The sequence below is a fragment of the Triturus cristatus genome, chromosome 4_1, assembly GCF_964204655.1.
Source record: "Triturus cristatus chromosome 4_1, aTriCri1.1, whole genome shotgun sequence".
NCBI classification, from domain to species: Eukaryota; Metazoa; Chordata; class Amphibia; order Caudata; family Salamandridae; genus Triturus; species Triturus cristatus.
In genome coordinates, this window is record NC_140585.1 from 1,004,701,382 (window position 1) to 1,004,717,617 (window position 16,236).

Sequence of the window (16,236 nt, forward strand, 5' to 3'; positions counted from 1 at the left end):
GCCCTATAGCATTCAAAAAACAGTATTTGTGGAAAAGGTTAAATGTATATTGTAAGCAGATTGTTGGCTAATTGTCGTATTATATATAAATATATATATAAAAAATAGATAGCAGAACATCTCCAAGCATTCAAGTATTGTAAATTCAAAAAAGTCAGGGTTATTTTTTAATTATCCAATTAATGGTAGTCTTCCTAGACATATGCAAAGAATAGAGATGTTAAGTCAGAAAAAATGAAAATATTGGTGTATAGATGCAAGTTTCAGTAATTGTGCTGAAGAAAAAGCATTATGTTTCAAAAACCTCACTCCAACCCATTTAGTTTTATTAGCATATTGTAATTTTTAGTTGTTGGTTGTGATACTCCAGTGTCAGCGCGCACAATGGTCCACTTGCGACACTCTTGCTCAGTCCATAGATGCTCTATTGGCAGGACTGCTGCATCCTGTTTTATAGCATCCATCAGGGAGGTAACATCATCACCACTGTTTGCGTGAAGTGGTTTCATTTCAGTCACAGCTGTCGCACTTGGCTTGCAAACATGGTTCCTATTGTATGAGAGTGAGCGAGCGAGAGAAAGAAAGAGAGAGAGAGAGAACTAAAAGCTCATTCTTTAAATTTTACATCAAAATAACAGACTTATACAAGCCGTTATACCTGTCAAAGATGGAACATCTTTTCTTTCATCTTCACACCGCCTCGTCAGCTCCCTCATTCTCTCTCTTATCAAGTGTCAAATTCAACATTCCACATGTAACTAAGGGGCATGGGGAGGAAGATACCACTACAACTACCAAACTCTCAAAGAATAATGTAAGGGGAAAATTACATAACATTTCTGAACCATATGTAAAAGCAGAAAATAAGACATAGAATATAAACACAATTTGGACCTTTGTTCCACACTACAGAATTGAGCAAGAGAGTGAGAGCTTACCCCTGTGCCAAGCACACTTACTAAAGATCATATTCCTGAGCATACACACAAGAAAAAAAGAGGTCGCAATCTTAGGAATACACTAGACCCATGGGGGGGAGAGAGTGGTGGATTGAGGGGGATCTGATAGGGGGTAGTGGGAGAAGGGCAGAGGGATGGAAAGAGGAGACTCCAAGAGGAGTGAAGCGGCTGGGATTTTAGGAGCTAGTCAGCAGGTTAGGGAACAGGGGGAAGGAGGTAAACTTGGACTTGAGGCTAAACAGGCTCTAGTCTGAGTGATGAGGGCACGAATAGGTGAGAGAGCAGTCTGTGAATAGAGTTAACTCAGATATGCCAGAGAAGGGCATACAAGACAAGCCTAAAAGCTAGAGGGACAATCAAATTAAAGAAAAGAAAACAGACATAAAAGACTACAAAGAGGGTAAGAGGTGTACACCGCCACACCGACAGTAAGATAAGAGATACAGAGAGCCCAAGGCTCGCTGATGATTGGGAGGACACGGGGGTGAAGAAGTGAACAGACGCTCCCTAAACATACTGTGCTAGGGATAGCGAGCCGGCAAGAGAGGCAGAAAACGAGCAAAAGGGACATACCCAAGGAAGAACAAAATACGTGAGCAGGACAAAAGAAACAGTGGAGGGCGGAGACACACGAAAGAGGCAGCAGGAGGTGGTACCAGAGATAGCAACAGGCATGAGGAGAGCGAAAATAGAAGGCCAGTGGAGAAAAGGCAGCAAGAAGAGACAGACCAGAGGGCAGGGAAGTACTGCAAAAGAGGGTCTAGAGCAGCAGATCCAGTGCTGTCAGTTCAGGGCAGTTTCTGCACACACACAACCATGAGGATGGCAGCAGATGAGCCACAAGCAAAGAAGATTACATAACATGACATGTGTATTTTGTAAAGCGCACGATTACCCGTAGGCATCTTGGTGCTTAATAACAGATGTTTATTGTTAACCAACTCAATGGTACTCATTTTATGAACCTCAGATGGATGAAAGGCTGAGTGGAGCCACCGGGATTTGAACCTGTGACCATGAGGTTGAACACAGACTCCTGCAGTGGCTGCTTTAGTCCACAGAGCCACCAGACCCGGCCAACATCAAGCCCCCGACGAAAAAGAGAAGACCGAGGAGGACGGTGAGAATCTCCTGTTTGGCATGGGAAACCCACTGCTGGACATCTGTGCGGTGGTGAGCAAGGACTTTCTGGACAAGTATGGACTGAAATACATTGACCAGATCTTAGCTGAGGAGAAGCATAAGGAACTCTTTGATGAACTTGTGAAAAAATTCAAAGTTGAGTACCATGCTGGGGGCTCCACGCAGAACTCTGTAAAAGTGGCACAGTGGATGATCCAGACACCACACTGAGTTACCACCTTCTTCAGCTGCATAGGTGTGGATAGTTTGGGGAAAATTCTGAAGGAGAAAGCAGAAGAAGCCCATGTGAATGCACACTATTATGAACAGAGTGAACAGCCCACGGGAACCTGCGCTGCCTGTATTACTGTGGACAACAGGTCACTAGTGGCTAACTTAGCTGCAGCCAACTGCTTTAGCAAGGAGAAACACCTGGACATGGAGGTGAACTGGAAGCAAGTGGAAAGGCTCAAGTGAACTACATTGCAGGTTTCTTCCTCACTGTATCCCCTCCTTCCATCTTAAAAGTTGCCTCCCAAGCCTCTAAGAAGAACAAGCTTTTTGGGTTGAACTTGTCGACTCCCTTTATCAGCCAGTTTTTCAAGGAGCCTTTGATGCAAGTCATGCCATGCGTTGGCATCCTGTTCGGAAATGAGATAGAAGCCCTTGCATTCGGTCAGGAGCAGGGCTGTAAGACAGAAGACATAAAAGAGATTGCCCAGAAGACGCATGCTTTGCCCAAGGCGAAGAGCAATCGACCACTGGTTGTCGTTTTCACCCAAGGTGAGAATGACACCATCATGGATACAGCGGACAAAGTGGTTGCCTTCCCAGTCCTAGAAATCGATCAAGAGTTAATTGTGGGCACAAATGGTGCCGGAGATGCCTTTGTTGGAGTTTTCTCATCATAGTTGGTGTACAACCACCCCCTTGAGAAACGCGTTCGAGCCGCACATTATGATGCAAATGTGGTCATTCACCGATCAGGTTGTACACTCCCAGAGAAGCCGGACTTTAAATGATACCATAGGCCCTTGTTAGTTGATGACCTCCCCTATTCTTACCAAGCCCATCACACCTGCATTGAAACTTCTGTACTGCTCCTATGTCTCACACTGCCTTCTTTTCTCACCTGATCTATGCACTAAGCCCAAACAACTCTTACTTGTCTTTCTCGAGATGGCAGAGCTAGGTGGGCAGCATTGATCCCTCCCCTTCCCTGCTATCACCTCTCTGACGACAAAGGATCACTGCTCCCATAACCCTTCTAGGTGATGCATCGTACAAAACTCTACAGTAAAGTGTTGGTCTGTGTTCGTTCATTTGTACCAAGTCACTGTTGTCCTTCAAGCATGGTCAATGAGATAGAAGTATTTGGTGCTTTTGTGTCTTAGTCCTCTTAACCCCACATTGATCTAAAACGTACTTACATGAACTCAGTCTACAGTGTACCTATTAAAGGACATATTTACAGTGCATAAAGCTGAAAAAGAGGTACAGAATTATTTATGCAGGCTACTCTTATCAGGATATGCCAAACAGGATAATAAACACACAATTTCACACACTTATCGTTACTTTGAGGTAATTGGTAAAACATGCCTTCTCTGGGTTTTTTTATTGCAGTTTTTGAACCAGAAACTCAATTTCTGTAGCAAACAAATTCATGACTTTACTGGGTAATTTGATACTGACATATAAAAGAAAATAAGTTGTGATAAAAAAAAGACACATCGGGGGAGAAATTAAGATTACACCCTCATTAAGATCCTTTTTAAAGTACTGGGGAGTGAAAAAACACTTAGCAGGACTGTGGCTCAGGCCTGCTAGATAGCACTCACGGCATGAGGTACCACCAGGCCAGGACAATACAGGATTTGCCTTTAGTAAATCGGTTCCAGGCTTTGTCAGAAGAGGCAGCAAGCTCCAAAACTACATCTAGAATAGAATTAGGGGCGACCCACCCCAAGTAGAGGAGGGCACACAACCACACCCCACGAACCAGGTAAACATTGTGGAGCTCTTGCTCACACCCTCAGAAGAGATTAAAAACAGATTTGCATTATCAGAAGCAAATCGAGCAAAAATCTGCGAACCACGTGAGAGCCTTGAAATTAAATTAACGGATCTGACTGAAAGAATCAGCAACTTGGAAACATCTATAAAGGACATGAAAAAGAAAATAGGTGGTAACAGTAAAGAGATTCAAAATCTCAAGGTGGGGGAGAAAGCACTCAGAGAGAAGATTGAAGTCCTAGAGAACAATTCCAGAAGGATTAATTTAAGGGTTCTTAATATTCCAGAAGGAAAAGAAGGAGGGAACCAGAAGGAATTTATTGTAAACCTGATAAAAGAATTCATACCAGCAGTCAGTGCACTAGATCTTCAACAGGACATGCAGCGAGTACACAGGGATCCCTTCAAAAGAAACCCCAACATAGATAAGCCTAGAAAGATCCTTATACATTTTAGCACCTACTTGACTAAAGAAAGGATACTTTCCGAAGCATTAAAAGCAGGCTCATACACAAAGGACAAATGGTCCTTCCGTATTCGCTCGGACATAGCAAAAGAAACACAAAGTCGACAATGGGAGTTAGGCAAACACATACAAGAGCTCAAGCCTTTAGGATCGACGGCTCAACTAAAATTCCCAGCCACATTAAAAATAATGTGGAATAAAAAAAAGGCACAATTTAAAAGAGCCAGCAGAAGTTGAGAATCTAATAAAGCAAATAAAAACACAGCATTAGGCTAAATGTCCATAGACAAATCAAGGACATATATTAAATCCGGAGAGGCGAGAGCTGATGGGCATGTCAATTTACCCAGTTTGGTTAACGGGAGGGTTCCCCTGGGTGGGAAGGGGAAGTTCAAGGGGGGGCACTTCACATTTGATGTAAATAGCAGAAAAGGAGTACACCGGGTGGGGAGCAAGTGGGAGAAAATAATAAAAAACACACAGCTCTCATATGTGGCAAACAAATATGGAATTGGGGGCGCTGGAGTCTGGGGGACCCTGGAAGATAATCACTTCAAATATGACGCACAGCCTGAGGGGTCTAACCTGGAACATAAACGCCCTAAGGGTACCTGGTAGAAGAAGGAGAGTTCTTAAATTTTAAAGCAATCAAACAATGACATCATAATGTTACAAGAGACACACTTGCACTAGGAGGAGTTGGAGGGAATAATTAAGGGTCACAGATGGATTAACCAGTTTACATGCACAAACCAAAACTGTAAAGTTAAAGGAGTGGCAATTCTGATAAAAAGCTCAGCCCAAGCCAAATTAATAAATATGGCCACAGACCCTGAAAGGAGATGGTTAATCACCACGGTTTTGAATTAATAGCATCAAATATTCTCTGATAAGCTATTACGGTCCAAACATAGAGGACCCAACTCCGCTTCAGGAACTTTTCCAACAATTATTAGATAACGGGAATCTTATCATAATGGTGGGAGATTTTAATGGATTACTTGATCCTGCAATGGACAAATCCTACCCCAGGCCGACGGTTAATACACCTAAATGAGGGATTTTATCCAGACCTTAATGAATAATTTGGGTTTGATAGATCCCTGGAGATACAAGGCAGGCAGGAATAAAGATTATACATATCATAACAGGCAATATGGCCACACCTCTCGTATAGATTATTTTCTGATCAACACTAGATTAAGGAACATGATTAAGGCATAGCCATCAACCAGAAAATTTATCAGACCACTCCGCAGTAAAACTAGAGCTATCTCTGGATTGTGGCGTAACAGTGTCTAGATGGGCAATGGACAGGTCCCTATTAGAGAAGCAAGAGATAATAACTAAGCAGAAGCAGGATACCGTAAAGTTTTTTTGGGGTAAATAGGGACTCTGCCACCTTACGAACAATTTGGGATGCCTACAAAGCCTTTATTTAAGGGAGACTGACTAACTATGCAGTGCATAGGAGGAGAGGAAATAACAATAAAGTAAGGGAGATAAAAATTAAAATAGCCGCCTGACATAAATATTTGTATAAAGTGGATGATCCCGTTATAATAACAAAAATTTACACGCAGATGGACAAAGCTAAAAATTAGTTAACTGAGCACCTGGATAAGGTAGTTAAAGAAAATGGAATGCTAGTAAACTCGCACATTACGAACATGTCAAAGGCTCTGGGAAATTACTGGCCTGGAAGGCAAGGGCTGATATGGTTAGGAGCTTAATTAATGATGTCGTTTTGGAAGGAACTGGTGAACAATGTCAAGATGATCAGGATATTGGGAAAGCGTTCACAGGTTTCTTTCAAAATCTATATAGGGAAGACTGTCTAGCGACAGATAAACTAATTAACGCCTGGTTTCGAAATGACCCCTCACCAAAACTTGCACAAGATAAAGAGGAATACCTCAACACAAAATTAGCTCTGGAGAAGTGCTTAATGCAATCAAATGATTACAAAAGGGGAAAGTTCCAGGGCCAGACGAAATACAGAGTGAACTATATAAAGTCCTGGCGGACGAAATTACCCCTGTATTGACTACTTTATTTAACACAACATACATAGATGAAGCTCCTGTCCCAGAAACATGGAATGATGCAATAATAACACTTATTTTAAAACCAAACAAAACCCCCCCAAAAATGTGACTCATACAGGCCGATATCTTTGCTTAATAATGATTATAAGTTATTCACAGACATTTTGGCCAAAAGATTGGATGGAGAAATGGGAGAGTTAATTAATATATCTCAAAAAGGGTTTATGGAGAATAGACAGTTACACAACCTTGTCCATAATCTGGTGGGTGCTATAGACTTGGACATAGATAAGAATCTCCCCTTAGTTATTATGACAATCGATGCCGCAAAGGCATTCAACAGGGTGAGCTGGCCCTTTCTATATGCAGTCATAAGAAAAAATGGGCTAGGGAACAAGTTTCAACATGCAATGAAGAACATATATAGATGCTCTTCGGCGTGGATATTCGTTAACGTTTCCCTTACCCCACAACTGAAAATAGAACGTGGTACCAGGCAAGGCTGCCCTTTATGCCCTTTATTGTTTAATTTATATATTGAGCCCCTGGCAAGAAGAATCAGGGGAGAACAGAGAATGTTACCATTCCAATACCAAGATTGGGTTAAGAAAGAGGCCCTTTATGCAGATGATTTACTGATTTATGCAAAAGATCTTACAAGCCCCTTCCCTATCATCTTGCACATGCGGAAAGATTTTGGGAATGTAGCAGGGTACCTGGTTAGCGAGGAAATAACAGAGGTAATGGCCTGGAATACACCACTAAATGCATGCCACCCTGGAAAAAAGTGAAAAAAAAGAAATCAGGAACTTAGGAGTCTAGGTGGTAAAAAACCTGGAAGACATGGCCCAGGTAACCTGCTCAAGTCTAATGAGAGAAACCAAGAGGTTACTAAAGCTCTGGTCTCATCTCCCTTTAGCTATCATAGGTAGGACCTACTTAATCAAAACGATGATTCTACCAAAGTTCACCTTTATGTTTAATGAATTACCCCTACACTTTGAGACCAAGTGGTTTCGGAAAATACAAGAGGAACTGAGCAGTTTTGTATGGGCTAATAAAGGTGTAAGAATTGCCTGGAAAAAGCTACGTAAGAAAAAAACTGGATGGTGGAGTAGCTTTCCCAGACTTTCAGCTGTATTGATGGGCCTTTCAAATGAAAAACTTTAGAGTATTATTAACGAACAACCATCAACAGGTCCGGCCCTGTTAGGGAGCTCTAACAAAGGATTTGGCAGAACAAGTAAGCTATTTCCTCTTTAAATTTGGCCACCCCAAATTTTTCAAAAAGGTACGGCTAAGAGTGTTGATTGCAGCATGTAGGTTATGGTATAGGTCAGGAGAATCCTAGGTATGTCTTACTATAGCCAAATGTCCCCAATCTGGAAATCCCCGAGGACCCCTCTGTGCTTCTTAGACTCACTAGGTCAGCTGATGGATGAGGACTATCTAGCGAAGAAAACAAATAATGGGCTGTCTAGGTTTAAATATTTGCAATTAGCAAGCTGGGCTCGAGATCAATTGAATGTGGGATTCATCACTGACTTGGAGGAAATAATCTGCAGTACCAACTCGCAAAAAGAAGAGGCGATTAAGTGATATTGGATGCTGCTCCAAGAAGAAGATGACCCCAACACCCTGCCGGAAGAAAGGTGGAAAGAAGCCCTACCTGCAGCAGACTTAACATCTCTCTGGCAAGTATCTATGACTACACTTTAGTCTTTTGTTAGATTTGCACCCTTAAGAAGAAATCATCTGTTTACTTTACACAGAGCTTACTGGTCCCCTAAGAAACTATCCAAAATGGGAGAAAAATTAAATCCTGCCTGAAATGTGAATTGGAGAAAGCAGATGATGTGCACATGTTCTGGCAATGTCCAGGAACTCAAGCTTACTGGCAAGAAGTGGGTAAGGTCTTAACAGCTGTTATGAAAAAGGGAATAGAGATAAGCCTGTCTTTGCTTATATTTGGGGTATTAGAGGGCGATGGATTTAAAGGGAGGAAAAGAAAACTGCAAAATCAACTTTTATTAATCCTGATAATAATAGCACGTAGGGAAATCTGCATTAACTGGGTCTCTTGTACCCTGCTGTCTTGCCCAGGTTGGCTAAATTCAGCGAGGTGCATAGGTAGACTGGACTGCATAAACAGGTCCAAAAAGAGGGTTAGTATCTGGGAACTCCTGGCATCTTACTTTTGAAACCATCACCAGGCAATGGTACTTTAAAGGTCCAAGGATTAGGACATCTTCATCCAAGGAGAGGTAGGTTGGGGTGATCCCACAACCTCTAAAACTGGTTGAAGGAAGGTGTATCAGGGGGAGGTAATGCCCAACAGGCTGTGGGTAGATGACTCCAGAAACTGATAATACACTTCTTGTTTGTCACATATGAGGACCAAAAAAAAAGAGAGTGAGAGCTTAACATGGATATCACCTGATAGAAGCAGTTATTGATCCCACCTATAATTAAATATCATCAGTAGTAGTGCAGCCCAGTTTGACATCTCTTGATGCTGTAAAACTAGCATTGAGAGTGTTTATAATATCACATACTGAGCAATGGGAATAAAGACATCGTTTTATTATTATAAGAAGTGTTCTAATATCCCTGCATGCAGGAATTACTTTCTTATTACATGTGCGTAGTAACATAAGGCCCGCCCCTATTAACAAAAGTATGGCACTTGTCACTTGTAATCACTTATTACAAGCGACTGGTGACATTCTGCCCAGTTCAGCATGTGCAGCTGCCAAGGCCTCTGACAGCAGAGACTGCACACTCTGAGCGAACCACCTGCAGTGGCCTCTGACTTGGAGATGCCATAACAACTACTTCCTCTGCCATGTTCTCTCAATGGAGAAGCCGGTATGCCACAGAGGCCATGCAACATTCCTAGAGTGCACTCATGCAGCCTATCTTCCTGCCACACATCTCAAAGAAAAAGCCACACAAGCTGCCTCTCCATATGAGGCAGACTATTTATAAGAAATAACATATCTGTTATACCTATCAGCCTTAGTGTGGCCTTCCTCCAGACTTTTTGCCTTCCTCCTCCATTTTTTGCTGATACTGTTTTTGGTGGCCTTCAGACTCTGACCAGTGCTAAAGTGCATTTGCTCAGTCCTTAAACATGATAGCATAGGCTTATCCCTAATTGGCACATTTAATTCACTTATAAGTTGCTAGTAAAGCTGTAACCCAGGGCCCGTAAATTAAATGCTACAAATGGGCCTGCAGCACTTACTGTGCCACCCACTTATGTAGCCCTTTAAACATGTCTTAGGCCTGCCATTGCAGCCTGTGTGTGCAGTTTTAAGACTACCAATTCGGCATGAAAAAATAAACCTCATGCCAGGCCCACACCTTCTTTTTTAATACATATAAGTCACCCGTAGGGTAGGCCCTGGATGGCCGAGAGGATGGGGTGCAGTGCATTTTTATGTGTCCATGTAGTGAAAGACTCTTAAATGTGTTTTTCACTACTGCAAGTCCTACCTCTTCCATAGGATAATAGTGGAGTTACCTTATTACATTTGATGAGCTGTCATTTCTAATTGGGAGCAGGTAACTAGTTCATATTTGGTATCATTGGAATTATACTGAAAAAATCCAACTCATTGTGAAGTCAGAGTTTAAGTTACAATTTTGAAAATGCCACTTTTAGAAAGTTGGCATTTTCCTGCCTTAGCCATTTAGTGCCTTTAGCCTGTCTCTGGGCCACATGGCTGGGTGTAGCTGACAGTTGAGCTTTGTGCATTCAACCTAGCCAGCCATACATTATAGAGAGCTTAGGTGAACCTGGGTGGGCCTTCACTGGCAGGATGAGAGGGTGAAGCTTGACACAGCCCTGCTTACACTTGAATAGGCTGTGTCCTGCTTCCACAAAAAGGACTGCATTGCTCCTGTAATTTGTCTGGAGCCATCGCAGGAAAGTCAGGATGCCTGGGGACTTCAAACCTCTAGAAACGTTCCCACCTTCCAGAGGGTGGGTACCAAGTTTAAATATTGGATCAATCAATCAGGAGCTTGTATGGCATGGCTACTCACCCATGAGGGTCTCAAGGTAATGCGGGGAGGGCTGCTGATCCGTATGGGCATAGAGTTTCAGTCGAAGAGCCAGGTCTTAAGATCCTTCCTGAATTGCATCAGCGACGGGGGATTGCCTGAGTTGGAGGGGCAGGGTGTTCCAATTCTTGGTGGTGAGGTAGGAGAAGGAACTTCCTCCAGTTCTGGTCTTGTGAATCCATGGGACAGTGACCAGGGCAAATTGGGCAGCGCAAAGTTGTCTAGCGGGTGCATGGAATGAGAGGCGATGGTTCAGATATGCTGGACCTGCATCGTGGAGAGCCTTGTAGGCATAAGTGAGTACTTGAAGGTGATTCTCTTGTTGACTGGGAGCCAGTGGAGTTGACAGAGGTGTAGTATTATGTGGCTACGGTGAGGGATTTCATGGACCAGTCTGGCATTGGCATTTTGAATGTTCTGTAGCTTCCTAGGCTGTTTCTGGGTGATGCTGGCGTAGAGTGCGTTGCCGTAGTCAAGTCTGCTGGTGACGAGTGCATGGGTGACCGCCTTACTGAATTGCTTGGGGATCCATCTCAATGTCTTTCGAAGCAGGTGAAGCATGTGCAAAAATGATGAGGAGTCAGCGTTGATCTGGCATTTATTATGAGCGATGAGTCCAGTGTGATGCCGAGGACACCACTTCTTCAGTACACTTATGGACCTGTGGATACTCTGTGAGGAGGAAAGACTTCTGTGCTGCTAAAAGGACTGCCACACTGCTGAACTGCTGCTCTGAAGGACTGCTGCTCTGCTGTGCTGACCTGCTGTCCTCCTGCCTGGGTGAGAAGGACTGGACCTACATCTGTTGAACCTAGGACTCGAAAGTGACTCCAAGGGCTAGTTGTCTGGTCTCCTGACACAAGCCTCAGAGACAGAAGGTTCCACAAACCTTGACTCGGCAACTGGATTCTGACATCTGTGAGTCTACCCTGCCAAGTTGTGCCATCCCAGGCTTGGCCCCTTGGAGGTGGGCCTAAGGTGCTCTGCCACCCTCTGTGGATCCAGTGAAATGATGCACCTCCTATGCTGGGTGTTGCAACCCCCAGCAGAACCAATGCATCACCAATGCTACATGGGTTTGAACCATCACAATGACCCGTGCCACATTGCAGCCTGTCACCTCATCAGAATTGCCACTGTGCAACGCATCCTTGGAGCAGGCCCTCGTATCCCTTTTTTCGACAGGAGGCTGAACAACAATGCCAGATTATGCATCACAGTCTCACATGACCCGACTGCATGACACATCCTTGATGCTGGACTTCACATTGCAAGCCCTTGTCAATGGGATTCTTGATGATGATGCAGGCCCTCGCATCGCAGCTGTGCTGCATCTCAGAACCGACACATTGGTTCGGCTGCGCAATGAATCTTCGACACGGATCATCGCAACACTTTACACACCAGGATTTTAGGTATCATGTTTAGTGGGCCTAACTGGGTCCTTGTAGCCTGCCCATGCTCCTTCGCTGTCAGCAGGAACTTCTGACCTTTTCCCAGCCCAGCACAACCAGAACTCCACAGTTGGCGCTTTACGCCTTTAGGCACTATTTTCACTGAAATCTTTAAACCTGCATATCTCCGGTTCTACTGATCGAATGTTTGTCAATTTGGTCTTGGTTTTTTTTAATTAAAAATTACTCTATTTTTCTAGATCTGTTGTGGGATCCTTTTGTGGTGTGGTTTCAGTGTGTTACAGTGTTACTGTTTGAAATGTTGAACAGATACATTACACATTGCATCTGCGTTAAGCCTGACTCTTCAGTGCCATGCTACCCGAGTGTTAACCACAGATTAATTTAGGGTTTGCTTGTGCTTCACCCTCAGAGGCATTGTGGTTCCTGCTTGAAAAGGATTTCACCCCCCCCCCCAACCAGTAACCTAATGTCTTACAATATTCCAACAGGGAATATTATGAGGAGTTCCATGGCTTTATAAAGGCACTTGTCCTGAAGTCCTATGGCTCTATATGGTCACAGAACTCCTCAGAGACTTGGGACATCCACTTGGAAAATCCATTTCAATGTACAATTGGGGATATGTGTTACCATATATTAATATGTAGCCCCTGAAGTCAGATATGTTGACTGTCTGGTTATTTTTAGCAGCTTTTGCTACTGCACCTAATAAAATAAGTATAGCGGATCTTTCAGACAGAGACTACAAACACTGAGAGGGAGAGGTATGATAGCACATCAAAGGAGAGAATGGGATATGACTGCATCCTAATGCCCCCGTACTTCAAAGAACATGAGCATTCTGACATGAGTCCTGAAGTAACATACCAAATACAGCAAGAGCACTCCACATGTCGCCATCAATGTGCTAAAGTCACATTGGAGGTGGGACTGGTTCTTCTCCTGTGCTGATTGACTATCTGCAAGCAGTCCCTCTGTGGCAGTGCTAGATGTGAGCCGATGGTTCCAGGTGAGGCCCACTGGCACTCATTTTTGGTGACAGACATTTATGTCTCCTCAGCAGACTTTGACCCGGAGCCATAGAGAGAAAAAACAACAGGGGAGAAGAAGGAGGAAGACAAAGGCAGAAAAAGAGTAACAAAGGTAGAGAGGAGGCATGAAAAGAACCTTGAAGCGTGAAATATAGTGCAGGGAGTGTCTTGTGGTGGATGAAAGAGGTGGAAACGACTGTGAAGCCTTGATATTCGGCACCCTAATTTTGATAGCGCTTAGCATGACCGCCCATCATTAAATTTCATAGACCCTCTGTTATTTGTATCTCCAGTCCATCATCATCAACCCCTTTAGGGACAGCTTTTGTCTGTAATTCTGGGAATTGAAGTGACAGCCTTGGACTAATCAGACCTTTAAATACCCATGCAGCCCCCACTGCTTAGAGGAGTAATAGAGCAATGCCAGGCCCATCTGCATGTGTTCCCCTGCGAGAAGCCTCAACTTCTGCAGAACGCAGCAAAGCTTTACTACTGCAGGCTTGGAAATCACAGAGGAGGAGATAGCATTTCTTGTACCAAAATGCAGGAATTCCTGAGATCCAGGTCCCAATGGGGTCCTCATCACCGTCTTAAAGCATGATACATTACTGTGGAGCCAGATTGTATCATATTTTCAAGTTCGGTCCCTATTTCCTGGCAGGGGGCCATTATTCAAACCCTTACATAAAAAGGCCCCCAAATGTGCTCCAGTAAACTACCGCCTGATTGCTCTTCTGGACGCAGATGGCAAATTACTTCCCTATTATCTAAGTATCCTTTTTATGGATTGGTCTACGGTAAACAACCTTCTGCCAGTTTTTCAAACAGGCTTCAGACCCAGTTGCGCAACAGTTGACAATATTACATTGTTAATCCTCCTGATCCGCAAGGCATTACATCAAATCTAATCCATAAACATCTGCTTTGTATATTTATCTGCTACATTCATTAAGGTAAACCCAAATCTACTATGGTTCAAACGCTCTGCTTTGGTTATCTACAGTGCTCTTTTACATCTCATCATATCGCTCCACTCTAACATTTGGTTACAGGTAAAAAACCTGAAAAAGAGGAAAATTTGAATTAAAATTAATTAGCAAAACTGGTAATTTGCTTTAGATATTAACATGAAAATACACTGCAAATTAACACATAGTCAAAACATGCAAAATGCATTAGGCAGTCATATTCACTGGTAGGCCGCTGTTATGTTTCTCTTGAACAAATATCTGCTTTAGAAATTGCTGAACTATGCACACATGTATTTGATAGCTTAACCTTAATGTGACTTGCTTAGAATCTTTGTCATAACTGCACAATGTTCCGGTTGTATAAAATGTATTATTTTGTTTCAGCCAAATGCGTTTGTTTGCACCAAGCTTAAACTTCCTATCTATTTAGTTTTCATATATTATTGATTAGCAAATTACATATTTTAACAATAACTCTCAATTACGTGAAATATAAAAGCATTACCTGTCTAGAAATATGTAAGTTAATGTTTCTGCCTTTAGTATAGTTCATTGTCATGCAGTGAAACATTCCATAAATGATAGAATAGACTCTGCATTAAGATTCCCTGGGAACCAAGGTTAATGCTTCCGAGGAAGAACGAAGCCTGCTCACCATCAAAAGATGTCTTTCCATTTGTTCACAGTGATATGACCTGCAATAATGTTGTTTACATGTGTTCTGTATTTTATATTAATGCATGTTGTAGCTAGAATAGGGACTTGGGCTAGAGGCTTTCTTCTGAGGAGATGCTCCTAGCCTCTCTTGGAGACATTTAACCACCCTTCTTGTCCCTGATGATTGTACCTGTTGCCCCATATTTTCCCTTTTGAGGCTCTATTTGCATAGATTACTAATGCAACTGTATGCTGATACTCTTTGGATATTGAGACTCGGTTGAGTTTCATGGACTTCTCTTTATGGGGAGGTTGACTACCTAAATAGATTTTTAACTTCATGCTCCTTTGATCCCACTCTTTTCTTAAACTCTGTATGGGTTACATTGGCTTTTAATTCTGGACTTTTATTTAGATTTGGGATTAATTCCTTTATGGAACATGTTTGTCATTTTTGCATTAGTGATGACTCTAACCATATTTCTCTTGATACATTTCTGTAAATAGATTATACCTGCCTTACTAATTTAATAAAAAGATCAAATAATTTTACTAATCTGTTTATGAGAATAAAGGATTTAGAAATCAACCCAAAATTCTCATTATTGACTGAACTTAAGAACTGATTAATTTTAATGTTGATTAATTTGATTTGCTGATCTGATTGAGCTTCCATTCAAAAAGCGGTTGCAAATATCTGTCGCCTAGGAGAAGAATTTTGGTGTGGAATTGAAGCCCATTCCTGTAGGACTTAGGTTAAACTGGTACTGGTAAACAATTCATAATGGTCTTAAACAAGGCTGTGTCTTAGTTCCCCTACTCTTTTCCCTTCATACATTGGATATAGGCTCCTACATTCATAATCAAGAGTTTCTTCCACTGAGATTGGGAGACAGATTGATCAGTTAAATATCATATGCTGATAACATTGTCCTGGGCCACCTAACTGCATGCAATAGGCCTTTGGAGACATCTTCCTGAACTTAATGACTTCAACAAGACAAATGGCCTTTCCTTTGAGAAGCGGACCTGAACTTTTCATTGAAAACTTGGCAAAGGCATTGTCGGAAACATCAGCCACCCCCAAGTACCTGGGCTTTATATTGAGTACTAAAGTGTCCTCCTTGCAACACCTGCAGGAACTAAAATCTGCATCCTCTATGGTAGCCAAATCCTTGAAAAGGTTTACCCAGTTATTAGGATGGCCAAAGAATTAAGTGCCAAACTTATTCCAGTCCCATACTATGCTGCACTTGTTCTCAAGGTGAAGCAAATGGACGAATTAGAAACTATTTTTTTGCAAAGTGCACAATTATTATTGAATCTTAAATATTCGACTTGTCATGTCATGATCCGCATTGAACTATATCTTCCTTCTATCACGTACGCCTATGTATCCCAAAATGTTGATTACTCTTGTGATTGTGCTAATTCCAGCAATGGCTCCATGAGGGGTCTGATTTGTCTGCAAGACACCTTA

The 16,236-nt window shown here is 42.5% G+C and overlaps 1 protein-coding gene and 1 pseudogene across 4 annotated transcripts in view; both read left to right on the forward strand.

Annotated features, from left to right (window-relative positions):
- Nucleotides 1–16,236, forward strand: part of MGAT4C (MGAT4 family member C) — a 1,156,917-nt gene that overhangs the window by 844,827 nt on the left and 295,854 nt on the right. The gene's annotated exons all lie outside the window — the stretch shown is intronic.
- On the forward strand, nucleotides 1,776–3,103 carry LOC146855966 (adenosine kinase-like; annotated as a pseudogene).